At 38.3% G+C, this 24,838-nt stretch overlaps 1 protein-coding gene across 1 annotated transcript in view; it reads left to right on the forward strand.

Moving 5' to 3' along the window:
* LOC106921599 (ephrin-A5b-like) overlaps nucleotides 1–24,838 on the forward strand; it is an 86,619-nt gene that overhangs the window by 13,480 nt on the left and 48,301 nt on the right. The window lies entirely within an intron of this gene.

Raw genomic sequence — 24,838 nt, forward strand, 5'->3', positions numbered from 1 at the left:
CAATACACCAAGAAGTTTTCTGCATAGGTCACTGCTCACCTTGAAGTTGCACTTTTACTCAACTGAGCTATAAGATCTGCAGAAAGAAGTGAGTTTTTTGGTAAGTGACCCAAAATAACAGCTTCTGTATAATGAAAGTTCCCTCTTCAGTCAACAAGGTCCAATTTGAAGCATCAAGAAGGTGATCTAATACCTACAAAGACCCTTCAATACATGAAGACGTCTTTTATAGGTCACGGCTCTATCATGATGCATCACCAAGATGCACTTTTACGCAACTGGGCTATAAGGATGTGCATCCAAAAGGAGTTTTCTTTGGTATTTTACCCAGAATGGCTCCTTCCATACATAAAGAAAGTTCCCCTTTAAAACATTAACCAATAAGGAGCCGTTCATTGCATCAGGTGGTTATATTTCTAGGTCGCTACCCTATGATGACGCCTGCAGAGCTGCACAAGGATAGAAAGTGTTCTTTGGTATATTACCCTAAATATGCCAAAAAAGAGTTAATTTTTATGTCATTTACCAATTAGGACCCATTCATTGCATCAGGTGGTTATATTTATGGGTCACATCTTAAATACATCACAAAGATGCACTTTTATGCAACTGGGCTATAAGTGCATCGAAAAAGTGTGATATTTGGTAAGGGACCCAAAATGGGACTTTAAATGAATCCTGAAAGTTTCCCTTTATGTCATCCACCCCTTACAACCTGCTCAGTCTATCAAGAAGATGTTTTTAACAGGTCACTGACCTGGACTTTTGCCCCTTTGCCATTTCATACAGTTAAAGTTTTTAACTCTCTAAAAGTAGCTCGTCTTTCGCTGCAGGAAATTTTGTACCGACTGAATGTTAGCTGGTTGATGGAAAACGTTTAAAACTGGAAATAATTTCCCAAATTCACAGCAAAGTTTTTATGCTTGTGGTGAGTTTTGATTTTTCTGAAAATGAGTTGAAGGTTAAATGGAAACATTTACTGAGTAAATTCTGACGTAGTGAATATTTTTCTGCTTTTATCAGCCATTTGCATCGTCACCGTCTGACATTAACACACTTTCTGTATCCTGGTTGCTTCCAAACATGGTGGATGGAAAAACACCTGATTCACATTTTATCTTTTGTGAAATTTCAAGTTTGCTCAGAATTTGCACCACATTTGGATGAAACGGTTAATGATTTTTACCATCTTGGTGACTTTTCATACTTTGATCACCATCAACTGGAAGAATTTAAATATGAATTTTAAAAACAACTCCTTTGGGTACGAAGGATCAATGAGACACCTGTTGTTCAGTTTCCACCTGCCGTTGTTTATATTTAACTCCAAATGATTTATGAATTAGATTTAATTTCATTTCTACTAATTCGAGAAAGAAAACGAGCCACGTTGGAAGCAGCTGGATTATGTATCTTAATACAAAAAGGAGCAAACGGCCAATAACTGGGGAATAATTACCCCCATTAAGGCTCATTTTACCCGTTACGGTGAGGTTTTCATCGCTGTTTTGATCATCTACAGTTCAAAATAAATTTCTATATTTTACTCAAAATGCAGAATGATTTGGCGAGTTCCAATATAAATTTCTTATCAATTTATTTAGAGTAAAAAAAGTAACAATATGTGAAGGAATATTTTAAATCGGGTAAATCTTTCCCTCCTCCTGGGTGTTTGGTATTTTCTGCTGTAAGGAGATGTAGTTTTATGACTGATTGATCCCGTCAACCGGAGTGGATTACTAGCTGTGATTTGATCAGAGGTCATAAAATGTCAGTTTTTAGATCAGATCCACAATCAATAGAAACAGAACAATCCAAAGTTTTGGAAACATGATGTGCAACTAAGTTGTGCTTTTTTACAATTTTGTCACAGTTTGTCTCCCTTATTCTTGAAACACAGGCAGTAAATTGGCTCAGAGTTTTTAATCCTGCTGAATGATTCAGAACTCAGATATTTTCTTTCAAGCGTCATTGAGTCGAATCTTGGACCTCAGTTTAACCGCTTCTGCGTCCAATTCGTCGCTGTTTTTTCACTCTGAAAGGGAAAATCTTTGCTGTCTCATCTGGTTCAAGTAAAATGGAGGTAATGGGGATAAACTGGGGGCCACATCGTTCACAATTACCGCTTGATTAAAAAGCAAAGTCCTGATCATTCTGACAGCTTGGGTCCGAGAGTGAAAGTTTTCTGGAAGTGGAGAGTTTGTCAGTGCGGCTTTGGAGCGACGCCTGAAGCTGGAAGCGCGCAGGCCTTCTCGCTGGGACGATATTTCCTGATGCTTAATGGCTGCTGACTTGTAGCTTTCTGTGTTTCTTGGAGGGAATCAGGAAAAGCTGATGTGGGAGTGCATGAGTTTCCCAATGAATCAGGGTGACAAAGCTCTGGACGACCCAAACAGACCAGAACCTCTCGGATGAAGCGTCTTTTAGTCCCCAGACTGTGTAGCTCCTCAGGTATGAACCTTTTGTTGTGAATCTGATTTATCAGCAGTTTGTTCCCTGAACTTGGCCGGGCGGGCCGGACCTTCGTGTGGATCCGCGGCCCGTTGGAAGCCAAATGTGTTTCCTCATGTTGGGTTTCTGCTCACTTTGAGCTCTGGGACCCATGAAATATTCAAAACGCTGTTTGTGATCTCGATAGAGCTTTGACAAACCTTCACACGCAACCAGGAGAAATCCAGGTCACGGCTTTAACACCGGGGTCGACGTTCCTCTTTCTTTTTTTAAATTTGCTCCTTCGTTTAAACAAATCCCCTCCTGGACAGAATCACTTTAATAAAATTTATTTTGGACAGCTTAAACTTAACGGGTCATTAATCGTAATCCCTGACTCGGAACATCTCCGTCTTCTCCCTTTGCCTTCGGCGTCGTGCGGCGCAGCGCGGCAGCCATTTTCCAAGTTGGACTCCATCTTGTTTGAGGGAATAAAAGTAGGTTCAGAATCTGGACGTCAGACGAACGTTTCCTAATCTCTCCTGATCTGACGAAGGAGGAAAACCTGCAGCCGCTTTAGTCCTTTGTGTCGTTTCGGAGTCGTTAAAGTCAAACTGAGTCAAAGCGAAAATCTTTAACGTTTTTATTTTAGGGATTTACAAGTAAAAAAAAACATTTTAACGACTTAAACTTTTCTCAACTTGAGAAAATATTTTGTTTTTCGTAGAAAAGATTTCTCTGTTTCTGTTGACAGTTTGGATTAAAATTTAATATTTTTGCAACAATAATAAAAAACTGATGATGAAATACTGAAGTAAACTTTAACTTTCATTAATTTTACCTTTACTGTTTGATCAACGTTTTCAGTTCTCATTTCTAAAATTTATTTAAATATTTAGATGTAAATTAGAATTTTTTGTATGAACTTTTATCTTTTATTTGTGGTTAAAAATCACACAGGTTTATTACTCTGTGACATTTTAATATAAATCTCAGGTCTGAAAGTGGTGAAATTTAGATTTTAATAAAAAAAAAACCTTCAAGTAACAATATTTAGTTTCCTAATTCTGATTAAAGTCGACCTTTTTAAACCAAGGTCCAGGTAATAAAAGTTTTATTTATTTTGAGCGTCATCTTTTCATCAGTGCTCATCTCTGAGGTTATTAAGGATTATTTTAGTGAATATTTGCTGCAATTTATTTCCGTTTAATTGGAAATTTTGTTTCTGAAGATTCAGTTTGTAGATGAAAATAATAATTTCTACAAAAAGTATCAATAAAAACTTTGTTTTGGATCAAGTTCAATGTCAAATTTCTATGAACATAATGAATAAAATTCATGGCTAATAGAAGAAAGTGAATGTTTAGTAAACTTATTATGTAAATGTATAAAGAATAAACTGCTCTGGAGCCACTACAATAATGAATTTTATTAATTATTTATTTGTCAATACACAGCAGACATTAATCAACATCATTTAATGTAAATATTTGCTGCAGCAGTTAAATCCAGTTTATGAATAAAAGCAAATTAAGTCAGTTTTCACAAACATGTAAATAAATATTCCCCAGTTGTTCAGATTTTAGATTTTTGTAATTGTGAAAACAATAACTTTTATACAAACTGAAATTATGTTATTAAATCTCAAAATAACAAATAAAAACATTGAAGTTTGGGAACCGGAGAGTTTTTATCGGTTTCTTTCATAATTTGGACATTTTTGACTGAATTTTGCTACAATTTTAAAATTTATGGGGATTTTATTATTTCCGGCTTTTTCATTTGTCTTAAATTGAACAATTCAAACAATTATTATGTTAAGTTGATATGTTTACAAATTTGAAGAAATTTCAGTAGCAAAATTTGGCAAAACCTAAAAAGGTTAAAGGTTAAAGGTCACTGAAGTGCTGAGTGTGGAAACGTTTCTCAGCATCATAATGACTCTGGTTGAATGTTGGAACAATGTTTTCATTTGTTGCCTTTCAAAACTGTTTCATTTGTCTAAAACTAAAGTTTATTATCAAAAAACTAAATTATAAAGTTATTTAGCTACTAAGTCAAATGTAAAATTATGCTAAGTTGTTAAATTTAAGCAGGTTTTTTGCATTAAAGAATAAACACATTTATACAAAAAGTTTTGGTCCAACTGGTTGGTTCTGCTTAATCAGTTAAGTTTATTTGTATGAACCATTTCAGAAACAAGGCAGTTCAAAGTGTTTCACATCATAAAACCATCAGACAAACAACGACTGAGAAACAAACGTTACGTCGTCATACATTTACTGACATTAGTGACAAATTTCTGTGTTGCGTAATTATGAACGATACATTAGGAGCAAAAAGAAATGCTGAGTTTGTCAGAATTTGAATGTAGAGACTCGTATTCGTGTTTATAACACCAGTTTTCCAAACTTTTGTCACCAGATTGAAAGTCCAAAATCAGCATTTTTACCAAAACCACCGTTAGTTTGACATTTGCCTTCATTTTTTACATCTATTTAACCTTTTGGGCCAATTATTTGCCATTTTCCTGGTTGGTTTTGGTTCATTTCCAGCAATAAAAATGATAAATTTCTTTCCCAACCTTTGTTGCGAGACGCCCAGCTGAGAAGCTGCTGGAGCGACTTAATGCTGCAAAAACACAAAATCTACCAAGTGTTTCTGGTCTAGTGCAAGTTTCTCTGTACACTTGAAATAAGACAACTTGACTTAAAAGTAACTTTTCATGAAGCTATAAGAGCTTGTTTTAAATCGATATTTTATTTAACTTTGATAAACTGTTATAATAATCTGCCAATGGAACCAGAACATCTGTCAGTATTAAGGAACCAACCTAAAACAAGCTCCTGTGTCGTGTTTTTAGAGTGCTGAGATATTTGCCCTGGAAACTAGAAATACTCGGTAAGATTTTGTTTTTGCAGTGATGCTATGATAACGATAATGTAGTAAATTTTACATTTAAGATATAAACTGGATGTGGAAATCTTACAGTGAAACAATTAGTGTCCATTTCAGCTGCATGGCCAAACTAGCACCATTTTTCAGGGGCCACACGAATCCATTCCAAGGGCCACATACGGCCCCTGCACCGCGCTTTGAACAGCTGTGCTACAGGAAAGCTCCTGTGTTTGGTTTTATTCCCAGTGTTCCCAGTTCCAGCCTCTCCTGACCTACTAACACATTGCTGGTGCTGCTGGTGTTAGCATTAGCATTAGCCTCGCGCCGCCGATCCCCCTCCTCCTTTCATGTCTTGGCTCCATCAGGGCCCGGAGTTATTCTAGTGCATAATTGATGGAGGAGTTAGAATAGCAGAAGTAATGCGATGAGAGGGTGCAGCCAGGCGGAGCGGGGGATCGCGTGCGGCGGGCTGCAAACATTGCAGGGGACGAGAGGAGGGCATCTGGCGTAACAGGTCGCCGACTCGTCAGCCATCTTGGCCAATCACGACCCTGCTCTCCTCGACCAATCATGCGTCTCCACAGGAGCAGAGTACTACATCCTCACTGCTCCTTTATTCTGGTGGTTTTAAGTTCCAGATTGTCTCACCAGGCTTTGTTTTGCTCTCTTTAGCTCGGTTTTGGGTTTTCAGAGCCAACATGGTGGATATCACACCTAGACGAGCCGCTACAAAGAGAAGCTAACGGCCCAACAAGCCGCTTTGTCTCGCCAAACAAAAGAGCCGAGGTCAGATAACCTGCCTTCGTGGCTTCAGAGACACCGAGCGGCTCGGCAGGGAGCAGATCAGAGGAAAAACTGATTTCACAACAAAGAAACATTTAAAACAAACAAGTTTTTACGCTTTAGAAAGTTAGAAACTCAGTCATGAGGCTGTAATTTCCACCGTTTGGCTCATTTACCTGAAAACAGATTTTTTTTTTTTACATTTAAAGGATCAAATGGGCGATACCTCAATTCGTGCTCAAACATTTTTAATTTAAAGTTTTTCTTATAAATTATTACACTATTTTATTATTTATTGTTTAGCTTTACAGAATTTAATTAAAAAATAATATTAATAGGAAATCTTTTTTATTTTCTTTATCTCACATTTTGGAATGATTTGACTTTTCACTAACTTTTTTTCATATAATTTTATTATTCTGCTATCATGTGCGAAATAAAGTGAAATTAATTTTAAAATATTTTTATTATTTTGAAATGACTTATTTTTATTTTTGAAACAGTTTAATATTTTTACTATTTTTTAAAATAAACTTCAGTCACATATTTTCAGTGATTTTATTTCTCTTTTTAATTTTCAAACATTTTATTATTGTATTTATTGCTGAATTGTTTCATCTTAATTCCAAAGAAAATGCTAAAAAAGTTTATTTTACCAATAAAACTGAGGGGATTATTCCTTGTAGCTAAAAGTTTGTTGAGGAGAATCAATTAGAAACTTGTTGCCTTTATTTTCATCGGTTCGTTTCCTTCCCCTCCCGGTTCGTCTCTAATGAGGATTTATTGCAGGCAGAGAAAGTTTCGAGCTGCTTGGCTCTCCGTAGTGAAAACAGTGAGTTTCGTGGAGCTTCGTCTCGCAGACAGTAGCTGAAGTCGCCTGGAAATCTCGGATCTGTCCAAGCGGAGCACTTAGACCCGGAGCGAGCCTATTAAGATCATAAAATGCAGCTCATAAAGATGTTTTATTTGTTTCCTGAGTGTGCCGGCTGCTTAGGTTTCCATCAGAAACCTTTATGGCTCGCTGCTCATATTTCTGTCTCTGGACGGAGGTGAACATTAAGTTTTAGTGGACTTCAGTAAGTAGCTAAGTCTGGTCACAGAAAGTTCACTGATCACTTTTTCTTCCTGAATGGACTCATAACTGCAGAGTGATGCTTGTTAAATGACTGTTGGTCACATTATGATGTTTTTTAATGGTTGGTGGAATAAAATGTCTGACTTTAAAAACCAGACAGATCAATAAACAACAACCAACGTCAGAAACGAACAGAAAACCTGTTACAACATATTTTAAATGATTTCTGGAACATTATAGACATCTGCACATAAATTATGTTTCACTTTTAAAATGGAATTTTCTGAAAAAATAATTTTAAATAATAAGTTGCATGTAATACATAACATACAAATATAGTTTTCATCTGGATTTTTCATTTAAAATGTTCGATACAGAAAATAAACTTTAATTAGAAGGTAATGCAAGAAAAAAGTAAAATATTATAATAACTAAATGATCAATCAAGTTAATAAGTAAAAAATATGGATATAGGATGAACTAAGAAATATAAGACTAGTGATCAATTTTTCACTCTGGCGTAATTTGTAAATATATTTTTACCGACGTTGAGGCGTTGACGCCTTGGACTTTAACTTTACACGATAAATCAAGTTAACAAATAAGCAAATATGTAATAAAGCTTAAAAAAACTAAGAAAAATACTTGGAAACTATATTTCACGATGGCGTAATTTATAAATATCATATTTTTTTTAATCGATGATGAAGCTTCCAGGTCTAAAACTTTAAACGGTAATTTAAGTTAATAAGTAAAAATGTAATTTGGTAACTAGCAAAAACTAAGAAAAAATAAAATAAAACTAGCTAACTATTTTTACCACCGTCATTTGTAAATATTTTATATTTTAAATCGTTGAGGCATTAACTTCTGCTATAAACTAAATTTATTATTTTTATCACATTTTCTGTTTGCTTTGATTGTAAAAACAACTTAAAGATTAAAGTAATAATAAATAATAAAAATAGTAGATTTGATTTAAAATGCCCTTTATATGTCGATATCTCTCGGGTTGAAGATTATAATTATGGTTCTTTATTTTTTAAATACAGATATTTAATATTTAACGTAACATTGAAAAGATAACCGAAGTAAATGAAATGAATTTGGTCTATTGAGAAAATATTAAACATAAATGGAGCAGAATCGCTGTAAAAAGAGATTCTGATTATTTTACGTTTTCATTCAAACGTCATTAGACATGAACTTGTGCAGCTGTTGACCCACATATGAAGAAAATGTTTTAGTTTTTGCTGTAATTTCTCCTCCTCCTGTCGCTGCTCCTCAGTTTCACGTCTCGACGCGTCGCTGAAGATCTGATTGAAGAGAGAAACGCATCAGGCTGGAGATGCTCCTGTGGTCACATGGTCTCCTTCCTGTCGAGCTCCAGACACGCGATGCTCAGGGGGGTTGGAGGAGCCGCGTCACCGCCGTACGGAGGCCGGCCCGCTCCAAACTTTGCCCAGCAACCGAGCCGTTCACTCACGGTTGACACACTTTTTACTCTGCGCAAATTTTCACCTCAAATTTGTTTAAAACTTTCAAATCTTCTTAATCATGACACAAAGTCATCCAAAAAATTAGTTTGCTACCAGAAAAATGCTAATTCAATCCACCGTTTTTTAAAAATAAACAGGTTGAGATCCAACCAATCAGGGCGATTCGTAGTCGTTTGGTAGCCAATGAGGCGCGAAGCAGCTGAGCCCTGATAGGCCCCTGGGAACCCGGATAACCAAACCTGCACCAGAAACGCCAGCGAGGAGATAATGATGGCCTGAAGGAAGCCAGGCTGGTTTAATGCGACGTGATTAGCCGTTGCCGTGGCAGCAGCGTGTTGCCGTGGCAGCAGCGTGTTGACGCGTTCGGTCACTATGAGCTCCGACGAGGACGGGAAAATCAGCTTCCTGTCAGTTTACTGCTAGATATCTGCCATGAGTTTTAAATATCTGCACACATGAAAACACCTGGACAGAAACTAAAGAGTTAAATTCGATTTTATTCAGATTTTTAGTGTCGATGGAGAAAAACGAATTCTGCAGCTTTAAGTCAATATGGAAACACGTTCAGTCTGCAAATCATGGGATGACCTAATATTGTAAAAATTAAACTTTTTAAAAAATTCACAAATAAAAAAACTTAAAATGATGTAATATTTTTAGTTTTATGAATTACTAAAATTTTTGATACATTTTTAAAGTTTGTTTATTAAATGTAGCATAGCATTGTTTGAATTTTTAAAACTTTTCAGCTGTAATCTTGTTGGTAAAAAATTCCAGTTAAACTTGATAATATTTGTGAAAATTAAACATTTTTTTTGGTAAAGTTGTAGCATTTGCAGAAACCGTGTAAAATATATGTCCAGTCATCACCTAAAGCCTTAAATATCAGTTTTGATACAGAACTTTTAAAACTGGAGCTTTTTATCGTGTTTAATATTTAATGAAATAAATGAGAAAGTTTCAGCTTTATGTCAGATGTATGGTGTATTAATAGAAGTAAACAAGAAAGTTGCATGAAAGTTAAATAAATTGGTGTAAATTCTGCAAAAATCCTGCAGAAATTTTAAAACGTAATCTATCTTTTCAATTGTTCAGTCAAAATCCAAAAATAGTTGCTTTAGTCATTTCTACAATGCCAATAAAGATAATTAACTGAATATTTAGATTTTTTCTAAAGTGGATCATTGTGATGTAATCTGCAAGATATTTTTGAATTCAGTTGCATTTTTTAAATTATTTTAAAAATTACAAAATATTTTCCCGCTAGATGTTTAGTTCTTTGGTAATGGTGTCAGTTTGAAGCTATATGGTTTTTAGTTATATATTTTTTATTGATTTTGTAGTTTGCAGTTATACATCTTTTGTTTCATAAAATGTTCAAATGAAAATTTTTGAAATTATATCTTTTGTCCATCAAAACATTTTTCTAATGTTAAAACTTTCTAATAAAAGTTTTGTGGAAAAAGTGAGTATTTTATCCTAAAGGAATGAATTTAATGTAAAATCTTAAAATCTAACATGGGAATTAAAGTTTCCGAAATGATTAAATGAACTTTTTACTGCTGCATGCTGAACTTCCCCGTCCCTCCTGACCCGGATCGCCCGGCGTTCGTCCTGTTCGCTCTTCTGATCCGAAGTTTGACCCAGTTTTTCTCCTCCTCGCTGTAAAGTCTCGGCTGCGTCGGTTTAATTTGCTGCCGGTTCTGCGGCTGCAGGCGCGTTTAATCCGCCTGGAGAAGCGAGTCTGCAGACTTTGGGGAGACGGTGGGATCTCGCTCAGAGGCCACGCATGCCTGCACACACATGCAGACTCGTGAGCAGGGTGTCTGTCGCATGTTTATCCTGTAAGTCAGCTGTTTGATCATAATTTGTGATTAATCAGCCGTGAGAGCTTTTGAATTAAGTGCAGCTTTTCATGTCAGGGGAGCTGCAGCCTAATCCGTCTGGCCTTTCTTCAAGCGCTTCGTGACAGAGCGGCGCGACTGAGCTGCTGGTTTCTGTGGCCTCACTGGAGTCACAGGTGTTTCTGCGGAGCGTCTGGCTGATTTTTCTGTTTCTAAAAGTCAAGAAGGAGAAAAAAATGATGCAAAAAATCCAGATAAATTACAGAAGTGCAGCTTTCAGTTTGTCTCCTGACACGTAGGAAGCATCAAACCCATGGAGGAAGGCGCTCTGGTCAGGGAGAGCAACGTTTGACGTTGTGGCTCACGCAAGAGAAACACGGTGTTGGCAGCATCATGCTGTGGGGGCCGAGGCCCCGATGGAGCTGTAGGCTGTAAATGTCTTAAGACCAGAATGGAGGTTCAACTTCCAGCAGGACGATGATCATCAAATTACAGCCAGAGATGCAATAAAATGGTTTACATTAAAATATATTAGAATGGCCTAGTCAAAGTCCAGTCCTAAAATGTGATAAAATGAGAAAATGTGTTGGCCTATCACATTATATTACATTAAATCACATAAAACACATTGAAGTTTGTGGTTTTAATGACAAAGTAAAACACTAAAACTATCAGGATTGTTTCTTTTAGCTCTGTAGCGTTAGCAGGACTGCAGATGCTAATTAGCTTTTGCTGTAATCTGATGCGGCGCCTCGAATGGTGACATTTGTTTCAGTTTGTCCCTTTTAAATAAAGTTAATATCATATATAACGTTTATAATTAGCACTTTACGGTTAGCGCAGCTAACGTTTTAGCTAGTGATTAAAGTTTTCACACGTCTGTAACCAGATTGTTGCTGATTTCTTTCTTATCCAACGGATTTGTTTGTTTTTTACTCAAATAAATGTAACTTCTTCCAGGAAACTCTGTCACTCTTGATTTTTCTCTCTTGAGTTGAACATTTTCTTTGTTTCTGACTCAGAAGCTCAGCTTGTTCAGCTCGGTTCTGACTGAAACGATTCCTCCTCCTCCTCATCATGCGAGTCCAGCTGGCGTTGAAACGCGTCGGAGCCACTCAGCATGGCGTGTCCTGGGCTCACCGGTTCCTCCCCACAAACTGCCCCCCTTTTGTTGTGGCTGCAGAATGGATTCGACGCGTGTGAAACCGAACGTGATACCAGGGGCCCGGGGCCCATTATTCACCGGTGTTCTCACGGGGCGAGTGAAAAATCGGCCCTTTGTGTCGGGGAAGAAAGAGCCTTCCTCTGACCTCATGGTTGCGCGGCGTAATGTCAAAAGGCCCAGCGGTTTGTGCGGCGAGGCCACACCCACTGCGTTGAAGCGCCGCTCATTCCTGCGGAGGAGGAAAAAAAGCCTCCTTGTAAACAAATGTTTGGATCCCACATGGTGTACCACCACTAATTGGACCTTGGCTGCCTCAAACCGGCGTTTCTGCGAATCCAGAAAGTGCATTTTCAGTTTGCTGTCCCCTCTGAACCAAACTGCTGCTTTCCAATTAGGCGAGCGCGTTTTGGCGTCCGCAGGTTTCACATATGGAGCATCGGATGAGAAGCTGCTGAGGCAAAGGTGGTTCAGCCTGGAAACGTTTCATCAGCAGAGCGAAAAACACACATGATCATATGAGAATAAAGTCAATAATATGGAAATAACAGTGATAATAACAGAATAAAGTTGTAATAATGACAATGAATCATCATACGACCAGAATAAAGTGATATCAACCAGAATAATCATAATAAAGCAAGAATAAAGTCATAATAGTACAAGAATAAAGTGATTTTACCGTGTTATCTTTTATAAAATTAAAACATACTGAAAATATCTCTGTAAAATCTTTTGTTTTGGTGTTTATGAATATTTATGAATCTATTAATCAGCTGTTTGACCTGCTTGTTTCCACACAATCAGTTTAGCTCAGCTGTCAGCTAATCACACTGCATGATCATCGTAGCGGCTAAATGTCTGCAAAGTGACGACAGCAAAAGTTGGGAGAAAACATCAGAATCAGTCACTTTTTCAACAACAAATTCAGTTTTTTGAAAACTGATATGTTCTGTTGAGTATCGTTACTGAATCGATGTTTATATAACCACAACCTTTCTGATTTATCTACATTAAAACTAAAAAACTAAAACTACTAAAACTACTACTATATCAAACGAAAACTAAACTGAATCTAAAACTAATAAAAACTAAGAGTCGCACTGTAAAAACTAATTAAACTAGAGACACCTGCTGGGCGAGGAGCCCATTGTAGCTGCTATCAGTTCAAATTAGAGAAAAGAAACTTAAAAGTAACTTTTCAGCAAAATAAAGTAAATAATTACTTAATGTTGCTGAAACATGCTTGTCCATTGACAGATTATTTCACTTATAATCAGACGTTTTTCCATGTTATGTGAAATAATCTGCAGGTAGAATTAACACGTTTCCATCTGGATCGATTAATTATTTACAAGCTCCTGTTTCTTGCTGAGAAGTTGCTCATAAGTTAGTTTTGTCTTTTTTTAAGTGCACTGAGACGTTTGCACTAGAGCCAGGATATCTGGAGGTTTCGTGTCAGGTTGGATCTGGACCCGGCGGTGGTCCTCCGTCCAGCTAACCTCCTCCGCGCCGGTTAGCGCCTCCTTGTTAGCCAGGAATGTGGAAGCGCCCCATTTCTGCTCAACTTCATGGGAAAAGCGTCGCTCCATCGTGGAGGAAGAAGCGATAATGGATTAAGTGTCTGCTGTTTCCCACCGGGGATCGAACCTCGCCCCGCCTCCATCTGCAGCGCGGCTAATGGCCACGGCTAGCATAGCGCAGCTTTAGGCCCTCGTCCTCCGCCATGAACTTGGCTTTCTTTGCCCCATTCATGTCAGCAGGCCCTGGCGCTCTGGTTGGGCTTTTTAAGTGTGTTCACTTTGGACGGCGATGAAAGGACGGAGGGAACATGGGATCTTAAATCACTTAATGAGGGGAGACAGGCAGCGCTTTTGTCCGGCTTGTTCTGGGGCTGCGTCCAGCCAGCGGCCTGTAACGGGCTCTGACACCTCGCTTCGCTGCGTACCCACAGTGTGTGTGTGTGTGTGTGTTGGTGCTACGCCAGCATTGCTTCAGTCTGCTTGGCCTCTGCGTCCGTTTTTTACCCCTCATCTCATGGTTTACCCTCGGTTCCTGCCTGCTGGTCTGCTCAGCTCTGTGGATCTGGGGAGCAGGAAGCGTTTTCCTGCAGGCGGCGAGGGCGGAGCCCCGCGGTCGGGGAAGTGTCGTCGGACGGCGGCTGAATCCCTGCGGCGGTTTTGGCCTCGGCCGTCAGTTTGCATGTGCTGATGGAGAAGGAAGGGAAAACCCAGAGCAGGAAATAAACAAGAGGCAAAGATATAAAGAGTTTTACTTCATATTTTAGCTTCATTTAGTCTAATTCAGTGAGTTTTAATTAGGTTTTAGAGTGTTTGATAATAACTAATAAAAACTATCAGAGTGGAGAGCCCATAAGTTGTAAGAATAAATATTAGTTTATCATCTGCATATAATATAACATGGAATAATTTGGTGGTAGAAACAAGATGTGGGTAAAGTTCACAACAATTTTACTCCATAACAGCAGCAACACTAAAACATGTTTCTTAGTAAAACGTATTTGGTAAAAAGTTACTCAAGTACTGAGTAACTGATCAAATTATCAATCATTTCATATTTAAAATTACATCATTAGATGATCAAAATGTAAAGTTAAGTGGGAATTTTGGTATTTTAAGGACCAAAACAACAATAATTCATATAAGGAACAAAAAAACAAAATCAGGCAAAAGAAAATGATTCTTTCCATAAAAAACTTTAACAGAAACTGCTGGTCTGTCTGGTGAATTTTGCTTAAAACATGTTTGTTCTTCATTCAGTTGGTAGAAAAGTGGAGATACTTCATGGTAAAATTACTCAAGTAAAAGTAAAAAGTACATTTTCTCAAAAAAGTTGGTCACCGAGCCGCCATCTTGGTAGGCAAACGCAGCACAAAGCACAGCGAGCTGAGAGGCTTTGAGACCAAAATGAAAGAATGTCGACTTTCCAGACTGATAGATGAATATAAATCAACTATTAACTGATATATTAATATCATGATGACTCTGACCATCAAAGAGGTCAAAAACAAAATAATATCTAATTTTCTTTCTTAACTATTAAACATTGTTGATTTATTTATGATTTATGTTTATAAATCTGGTTTAAGTCCAGCTGATGAATCCTGCTCATATTTATAAATTCATCTGGTGTTTGTAAATGTGTTGGTGTTTATAAATCCAGCTCATGTCTATAAATTCAGCTCGTGTTTGTGAATTTGGTGTTTATAAATCCAGTCTATATTCATAAATCCAGTTGTGTTTGTGGATCTGATGATGTTTATGAATCCTGCTGGTTTTAATAAATTCAGTAGTGTTTATAAATCCAGCTTATGTCTATAAATCCAGCTTGTGTTTGTGAATTTGGTGTTTGTAAATCCATTTGTTTATAAATCCAGTCTATATTCATAAATCCAGTTGTGTTTGTGGATCTGATGATGTTTATGAATCCTGCTGGTTTTAATAAATTCAGTAGTGTTTATAAATCCTGCCAGTTTTTATAAATTTAGCTCGTTTATAAATCTCGGTAGTGTTTATAAATTCTCGCAGTGTTTATAAGATTTGATTTTGGAACGATTTTTATAAATCAGACTGAAATATTTGCTCAAATCTCCGACTGTTTTCCTCTGTAAATTGGTCATCAAGCACAAAATAAGGTTGTGTTTAGATCATCTTCCAATTCCTTCATACATTTTTCTTTTATTTGTGTTTTTTTAGTAATTTGATGTGTTGCAGTTTCTCTTCCATCTCGAGGATTTGTACAAACAGCCACTTATGGAAAATTCCCCCTGTGACGTTTTTGGTCAAACGTCAGTGGAAATGTGGTTTCTGATACGTTTTCTTGGAAATAAAATGAAAAGGGGAAAAGCTGGAATAAATTGATGTGGTTCTTTTAGAAGTTTCTGCGTCGTGTTCATCATTTCACAACGTCTTTTTGGACCGACTTCGTTTTATAAATGGACCTGCTGATCAGGAATCCAGTCATTTTTTAAATAATTTGTGGAAGACGTGAAAGTTTTTCTCCTCCTTTCATCCTGGTAAAGTGATATTTTTATGGTTTAATTGAAAATGTGCTGCATGATACGGTTTGAAGTGATGAAAGAGGAAAACTATTAATGATTTCATGACGGCCAAAACAAATCGGAGGAGGTCAAAGGTTATCTGGGAGGAATTTGTTTCATTAGTCATGTTGTGACAGGAAAACCTTTTTGGACTCTTTATGTTGGATTTCTTTCAAATAGGAGTCCATCTTATGAAAACTGTCAAAACCAGAACAGACTTTAATTTACAAGTTAATATTTTACAATTTATCTGTATTATGTTTTTTTTTAATTAATTTTAGGTGATTAATCAGAACATAATAGTTTTTTCTTCTTCAATAGCATTTAGTTTTCAAAACTGGCCTTTTGTTTAAAATAAATAATAATCATTCATGTTTTCTGTCAGTATTACTCAGGAAGCTGCTTTGATCGCCAGAATGAACCTGTATTTCTAATATTTTCTTGTTTTCTGTGAAAGCGTCGCTTGTGATCAGGATTTTCTGACTCTTCAGCTGCTCTCCTGTCCGTTTCCAGTCTTCCCATCACTCTGCCTCACGTCTCTCTCCAGTTTTCCTGACATCTCTTCCTGCGGTGAGCGTTAGCGCCTCCGTGGCTGTGTGGATTTGTCACTTTTTGCTGTTCGCTCTCTTTGATTTCCTGCTTCCTTCCACCAACTGCCTCGTTTCCCTCGTTCACACGGCTGCCTGCATGCTGGTGTAGCTACAGGACACCTTTTAGTGTTTCACCACTGCCTCGTTTGCCAACTTGGGTTTTTTTTTGAGAACCAACCATCATTAGCACTCCAGCTTTTCAGGCGCTACTACTTAGCAGGCTGGGGATGAACTGCGCTCTCCTGCAGCTCATGTGCGGCTCACACATGTGTGAGTGATTGCGTGTTTCTAAAAACCCAGAGATTTATATGTTGTTCTCAATTTAGCCTGAGTGCAGCCGATTGTTGGCCGTCGGACCTCTCTGTTCCCCTCAGCTGGCTCCGGTCCGGCTCTTTTCACAGCCATACAAAACAAGAGGAATGCAGCAAAGTTCCCATGGTAAATCACATTCGCATTTACATACGCAATGCCTGGCCAGGAGGCTCCTCACATTATGGGACGGTTTGGGGTTTTGGCCCCCCAACATGGAAGTCCATTAAAAAACCATAATGGTTTTCTCTGATGTCGCTGTAGGTACCAGAGGATTTACAGCTAACAAGAAAACACTTTCCAAATGTTTGTAATGCGAGAAATTAGTTCGAAACACTTATTTACATCAGCTAAATTAGGTAAAGTTAGCCAAACTAGCTAACTGTAGGAAGCAGTGCTCAGAAAACTTTAATATTTCACTTTAAAATCCAGTTAAGGATTATTTATGTTAGCTGAGTTTGGTAAAGTAGCTGGACATAGAAAGCAATGTTTAGAAAACTGTAAGATTTAACTTTAAAATCCAGTTAAGGATGATTTACATTAGCTAAGTATGTAAAGTTAGCCAAACTAGCTAACAATAGGAAGCAATGTTAAGAAAACTTTCATATTTAACTTTAAAATCCAGTTAAGGATTAAATTGTTTGATGTCTTTTTAATGTTCAGTTTCTGGTTGTTTTTGTGTTTTGATAAAACTAGACGCTGCTTTTATTAATGTAGTAAAAATGTAAAAACACAACTTTGAACTTGGTGCTAGAATAGTTTTAACAATAAAGTCAAATCTTTAAATAAGTGGTGGGACTGAATAAAATTTTAACTGAGTTAATTTCAGGGTCTGTAATTAATTAATCGCAGATTATTGAAAACTATTTATCGACAAAAAAGCGAAAATTAACCAGTTGGGTTAGAGACGTCGCTTGTGCGTCTGATTTAAAGGAGAACCAGAAACATGCGAATATAAAGGTTCCGCTGGGAACTTTAAAAAAAGTAATTAATTGCACTAAAACCTGTATAATTATTTAATTGAAATGAACTGGACCAACTTTAAAACTCATATTTCTTTAGTAGAGGAACTTCCAGAAGCTTTAGTGTTTTTGGAAGAGAGTCAGATGGAGGAAATGCTGGATTTTCTGGATATTTGATATGATAAATAAATAAAATACCAACCAAACCACCTTGTGTCTAAGTGGCTGCAGGAGCAGAGCCTGCTCAAAGTTTTCCTGCTGCATTCCTCACAGCAGAAATCGGCCAAAACGTTTTCAGAGAAAAGTTTTCTCCTTCGGGTCCCCTGACCTTTTTCCACCTGTTGGGCTCCAGACTCAACGGCATTTAGAGAGAATAGCTTCACGCTGCCAAGCCAACCCTGCAAAGTGCTGCATTGAATTTGCAAAGATAAATATGGACCCTGGTTTGTGCGTCCAGACATTGTGAAACCCCCCGCCGTCCGAATCGGGCCGCCAGGCCCATGAGAAACCCGCGACTTGAAAGGCATCGTCTGCAAACCAAGGAAATTCTGCTGACACCTAATCAGAAAACGGAGCGCAGACGGGGTGGAAAACGGTCCGGCGCTCACAGCGATCGCCCCGGGTTATCTTGAAGGAGCGTGACCTTTGTGACACTGATAGGATTGGAGACAAAGGAGGCGCTTTCACCATCCTTCTTCTTTACAAGCTTTCCTTTTGGGTGTGCGATGCCGAGGGACCGGAGGTGACGGACGTCTCCCCGACTCGCCTTAATGGACTTTTTAAAAGTCCCTGAGATTAAACCGGTGGTAAAACTAACCGCAAACATAAAAAAGACAAAAACTCTGAGTCCTTCTGGCTCTGCTGTCCGGTCCAACACTGCAAAAACACAAAATCCTACCGAGGAATTTTACTCCAGTTTCTACTGCAAATGTCTTAGAACAAGACAAAACAAACTTATAAGTAACTTTTCAGCAAGAAATACGAGCTTTTTTTAAGTCAGTCATTCCTTAATATTGATAAAAAGTACTAGTTCTTGGCAGATTATTTAACGTATTCACTGGTAACTTATTTCCCAAGTTACCAGTGAAATAATCTGGCAAAAGAAACTATTAATTTTTCACCAACATTGAGAAATTATTGACTTAAACTCATATTTCCTGCTGAAAAGTTGCTTGTTAGTTTTCTCTTATTTCAATTGTAAGATTTTGTGTTTTTGCAGTGCAGAGGAGGGTAAAGTACTCAAACATTTACTCAACTCAGAGTACTACCTCAGCATACTTTTACTCAAGTAAGAGTAAAAAGTAGCCATCTAACAAATTACTATGAAAGGTACAACGTAGTAAAAATGTTCATAAAAGTAAAATTTTTTCCCAAAAATAGTGACTAATGTGAATGTAACTGGTTGGTTCTTATTTCCAGAGGTGAGCAGAGAAACGAAACCTGAACTCAAGTAAAAGTAAAAAGTATTTGGTAAAAAGTTACTCAAACACTGAGTAACTGACCAAATTATAAATCATTCAATATTTTAAAATTACATCATCAGATGGACCAAAATATAAAGTTAAGTGGAAATTTTGGTATTTTAAGGACAAAAATGACAATAATTCATATAAATAATGAAAAAATAACAAAATCAGGAAATTATTTATTTTCCCAAATCAGTTTCTATCAATAAAAAACTTCAGAAACTTTAACAGAAACTTCAGGTGTGTTTCTGTTTTTGGTAAAAACTTGTTTGTTTTTCATTCAGTGTTTAGAAAATCCAGAAATTTTCCTCAAGTAAGAGCAGAAATACTTCATAATAAAATTCCTCAAAGCAGAGCGTAGTGAAAATAATTTTTTTCTAAAAAGTTACTCCGGTAAACGTAACTAGTTTCTGCCCGGCTCTGTCAACACCCAGTAAAACGTCCCATAAAATGTGTTTCTCTTTACCTCCTGAAGCTGGTCAGAGCTGGAGGCCGACCAGTAAAACCAGCCGCTCCTCTTCTCTCACGTCTTGCTCTCCTCTGACAGAGTTTTCTCATGTCGAGCCAAACATGTGAGTCCGTTTTACCGCAGCGCTCAAACAGCTGATGAGCCAGAAAACACTCGGTGCAGACAACTGTTTATTTTATTTACTATCTACGGAGAGCGGCTGTTCCTGATGAGCTGTTTAAACCGGGAGACGAATCGGAGGCGAATTGATGGCCTGGGATCCACATGGACTGGCTTTGATTTGGGAAATATGCTTAAAAAAATAAATGAGTGGAATTAGAAGGAAGAAACTGTTGAGTTTTACTCATTTAGAAGGTGGTTCTGTCAGGTTCTACACTGAAAAACACAAAATCTCAAGTATTTTTGGTTTCACTTCTAATGCAAATGTCTTAAATCAGACAAAACTAACTTTCAGGTGACTTCAGCAACATATGGGAGCAGCTTATGAGTCAATAATTTAATATCTATGAAAAAAGTTCAGATTATTTTATTTATAAGATCAGAACATGCATTGTTATAAGTAAAATTGCCTGCCAGTGTAGCTAGTACTTTTTAAATAGTAAATAATTATTTAATTATAGCTTTTTTGTAATGTTTGTGGTGTTAGTACAAACATTACAAAAAAGTAATGGTTGTACATTACTTTTTGATAAATCAATCAATTATTTGATTGATTGTAAATAAAAACAAATATATTCTTTTTCATTTCTACTCCTTCTAGGAACAGTCTAAGCACTTAAAAACCCACCCAGACAGTTTTTGGCAATAACTTAATGCTTTTAGTGTCTGGAAAACAAGCAGTTTGAAAAACTTACGGAAAGTAAAGCCATAAATCAGCGGGCTCTGCCCGTTACCTAGCAACCCCAGCGGAACTCCGCCCATTACCTAGCAACCCCAGCGGAACTCCGCCCATTACCTAGCAACCCCAGCAGAACTCCGCCCATTACCTAGCAACCCCAGCGGAACTTGCCCGTTACCTAGCAACCCAAGCTGAGCTCCAGCATTTCTGGTCAGCTGGTTTTACCTCTGTATGTGCTGTTCAATGGCTGCTGGAAAAGAGAAGCGTTTTTTTGGTGAGTTATCCTGAAACCACTTGCTACATTCTTGTTAGTTGCACAGGAGGCTCTACTAATGCTATTCAAAGAACTGTGGTTGTATAATTGTGCATCTGTTTACAGCCATTGTCAGATGTGAGTTTAAATGTTAAATTGGGAGGTTTTGATTATTCAGATTTAAAGTGACAGGATGCCCTACTACAGCTAAAATCTCATTATATAAGAATGATTTTTAACAAAAAATGTAATGAGCATGTTTTGCATAGGCCATACACGTATTCTAACCTGTTCAAAGAAACATAATAGATCATCTTTAATCAATCACGTTTATTTGTATAACATATTTCAGGCAGTTCAAAGTGATTTACATCATGGAAACTAAACGACTGTGAAAACCAGCAGCAGACGTTGTATTTGACAAGTGATTGTTAATGCATCAGATTCGTTGGACGATGTTTCATTTATCATGGTTCATAAGCTGCTCTAAACGGTTTGGGTTTTTAGTTTTATTTAAAGGAACTCAGTGTTTCAGTTGTTTTTCAGTTTTCCGTCAGTTTGTTCCAGATTTGCGGTGCATAGAAGCTGAAAGTTGAATTCTTGAACTGAATCCTCTTGTATCCTCATTTCAACTCGTCATAAAATGTGTCACCGCTTTATTTAAGACGACCCAAAGTCTCGCCGGGCGTAGAATCACGACCTGATCTGACGCCAGCCGCCACTCGACTCGTCACGCTCTGGCAGCTTGAGCTGACGCTGCTCCAATCCGACTCTCCGCGTGCGGCGATTAGCCGCGACTCGACTGCTGTTCACCTACGTCTGTGTAACGACCCGGCCAGGCGTTTATCACCGCCATCGGCCTCAGAGATAAGCGCAGATGGACTCCCACGCTCACAGATGTTTAGTGTCTCAGTGTGAACAGACGATGTTGACGGTTCTGTTCGCTGGTTTCTGTTTGATCACCCACTCAGGCCGAGATTAGCCACATAAGTGTCGTCTGATTGCTGAGATAGCACTTTCCCTCCTGCAACTTTTACAGGAGTTTTCCTTCTCCAGCTACGTCATGGCTGTAAATTTGTCATGTTTGATAGAAAACAGGTGAGCTGGATCTCCTGGAGGAGATCTGAAGCATGTTTGTGTTGATGTTTGGAGGATTATTGTGTCTCCCTGTTGAAATCAAGCTGGTTAAAAGTGCTTCTTCTCTCCAGCAACAACAAAAAAATCCAAAGAATTTCTTCACAGCAAGCTCCCAGTGCTACATGTGGATAAGCAAAGACAGGCACACATTCCACTTTCCTCTTCATTCGCCTGTGCAAACCAGATGTGGAATAATACTCTGATCAGTCTGATGGGAGAAAACCTTAGTTTCACTGAGGTACGCAACATGCTAATGCTAACTGTGACGCCTTAAAACAGAAGAATCAGCGACAGAGAAGTTATCCAGCAGAAAGAAAAATTAAACAGGAATTTTATTGGTTGAATGTCATGAAGGACACATTATTCAAATTCAAAAATACTTTATTGATCCCAAAGAAAAAAGAAAGAAATTAAAAAGGGGCCTGCTGATTTGGGTCGATTGGATCAGTGGATCCAATCGACCCAAATCAGTGGATAAAATGTTAGCATGCGAGTGAAACTCGCATGCTAACATTTTATATTTTTAGCATATAACTTTACTCTTAGTATTATGACTTTATTCTTGAGTTATTACTTTTTTCTCCTAATATTACGACTTTATTCTGTAGTATTTTGACATTATTGTCATACGGCTATTTTCTTCTAATAATGTGACTAAATCTTGTAATTTACTTTTTTAAGCTAATCCTCAGTCGTAAGAAATGTAGCTTATGATTAATTTTTTTTCCGTTCACTAAAAATCTGCCAGAAAAAATCCATTCAACTTTTCCTTCCTTGATTCGTCAGTTTTCAGAATAAATTGGATGTTTCACCGGAAACGACTCGGAGATCGGATGAGGTTGGATTTCCCTTCGATCGCCGTGGCGACAGCAGGAAACATGGCGTCAACGTCAGATCACACAGCTTTTTAAGTGGAAAAACCAACATGGAGGCTTTATTGGCTCGTCTTTCTCTGTTATTCCGTCGCCTTCGTGTCACGAGGGGTCGGACGGTCTTGACCCCGCGACCCCGGTGTTATTCAAAAGCTTTTGTGCGATGGCGGCCATTGTCCGGATGTCATCCTTCAAACAAAACGGCTGTTCAGGGAGCGCCGGAACAAAACGCAGCATCCTCGGCTGTCAAGCGCCCCGACAACAACTCGTTTTGTTTTTACCGTCGGGGGTGGAGGACTTCTCACCCCGGATCAAAGCCGGATCAAACATGGCGGCAGTCCCGACGAGAGAGAGAGAGAGAGAGAGAGAAAGAGAGAGAGAGAGAGAGAGAGAGTGTGTGATTTGTTCATGAAAAGCCCGCTGTGGGCGAGCCAGCGTGGATAATTAGCGTGTACACAACTATGTCAGCCGGCCTGTGATCTCTCCGTGTTCGTCTGGCGTGTGGAGCGCCATTGTGAGCTGAGTGTGTGTGTGTTTATGTATGCTGTGTGTGTGTGTGTGTGTGTGTGTGTGTGTGTGTGTGTGTGTGTGTGTGTGTGTGTGTGTGTGTGTGTGTGATATCAGAGTTCCTGTCTGTCTGGTTGTGGTCTCGTCTTCATGTCAGCTCAGCGTCTTGATTTACGGCGGCGGCGGCTCCGCTAACAGCCGTTTACGTTAAGCTAGCTGGAGGTGAGGGAAAGTTTGGAGTTCAGTTTCCTCAAGTGGTGTGTCCTTTCCTTCCTTCCTTCCATTCCTCCTTTTCTTCCTTTCTGTCTTTTCTTCCTTCATTTTGTCCATTCTTTGCTTTTCAGTAACTATGCTGTGCTGCATCCTCCCTCCTTCTTTTTTACCGCATATCGTCCTTCGTTGCTCTCTTCCTTCCTTAGTTCCTTACTTTGTTGCATCCTTTTTCCTTTCCTTTTGTCCATCCTTCTTTCTTTTTTACTTTTTTCTGCCTTTCTTCCTATTGTCTTTACCTTGTTCCATCCTGTTGTTTTAGTCCTTCTTTCTTTCCTTCTTTCAGTTTCATTTTTGCAGTTTTTCTGATTCCTGCGCTGTAGAAACTTCTTCCTTCCATTCAGAGTGAATTTCAGTATTTTATCTTTTCATAGGAGCATAAATGATGTGAAGTTTGTTACAGTAAAACTGAAAGAAAACTGGAAGTTAGGCCTCTGTCCTCCCAGTCTTTGTTTTCCATCCATGTTTTGTTTTTTGTTTCCTCGTTCTTTCGGTTGATTAAAACCTGATTTCCAGGAAGCCGTTTCAGACGGAGATAACAACGAGGCGCGTTATCTGTGTTTGAAGTCCAGAGCGAGTCCTGCGTTATCAGTGGAGGCGCGAGCGGGGGGTCGTGACCTTATCGCAGCTCCTCTTCCTCCCTCTTCCTCAGACGGTCAATAAAAACTCAGCGGCCGACCCAAACAAAGAGGATCAGAGGAAATCCTCCGCAGCGGCTCGATGCGCCGCTCAGCGCCGCGCTTTGAACAGGCGGGACGCCCGGCAGCGCGCGGGAAGCCGATAACCGATGAAACGGTGCACGGTGGCGGGGCGGAGGCGTCATCGACCTGTGGGCGTCCGGTTTCTTCTTCTTTGATTTATGGAAACCCGTTAAAAACACAGAGTTGGCACACTTTGATTTCTCTAATCAGGATTCACATCTAATGGAGCCAAAATGTGTGAAAGTGACACAATCTGGAAGATCTACAGGCGTTGACGGGGTTTGGTGTCTGACTTCCTTTCTTTTTTCTGTCTTACGTGAAAACTTCCTTTGTGAACAAGTTTTGTATCTCCTTAAAATGAGTTTCTCATTTTAACAAGTTTCAGATTTAATTATAACCTTAAGTTTTCTCATTTCTCATTGGGCATCCCGTTATAACAAAAAACTTATTTTAACTAGTTTTGTATTCTGTTGTATTGTGAAAGTTTCTTATTTTAATGAGTTTCTCATCATCCCATTCCATCTGTGGCTACTTTTCACAGGATGCTACATCCATCTGGAAGCTAGCTATTGATCTGATTAATGATAGATTAGTATCAATTACTGAGTGGCTTTTGCTGCCAAATGAGAACTTACTAGCGTTAGCCTTTTGACTAGCACACCGAGATTAGCGCTACGACAAAGTCTAAGAAATTTTTCACTATAACCATTAAC

Source organism: Poecilia mexicana, unplaced genomic scaffold (assembly GCF_051168715.1).
Source record: "Poecilia mexicana isolate PSO_F unplaced genomic scaffold, ASM5116871v1 scaffold_12, whole genome shotgun sequence".
NCBI lineage: Eukaryota > Metazoa > Chordata > Actinopteri > Cyprinodontiformes > Poeciliidae > Poecilia > Poecilia mexicana.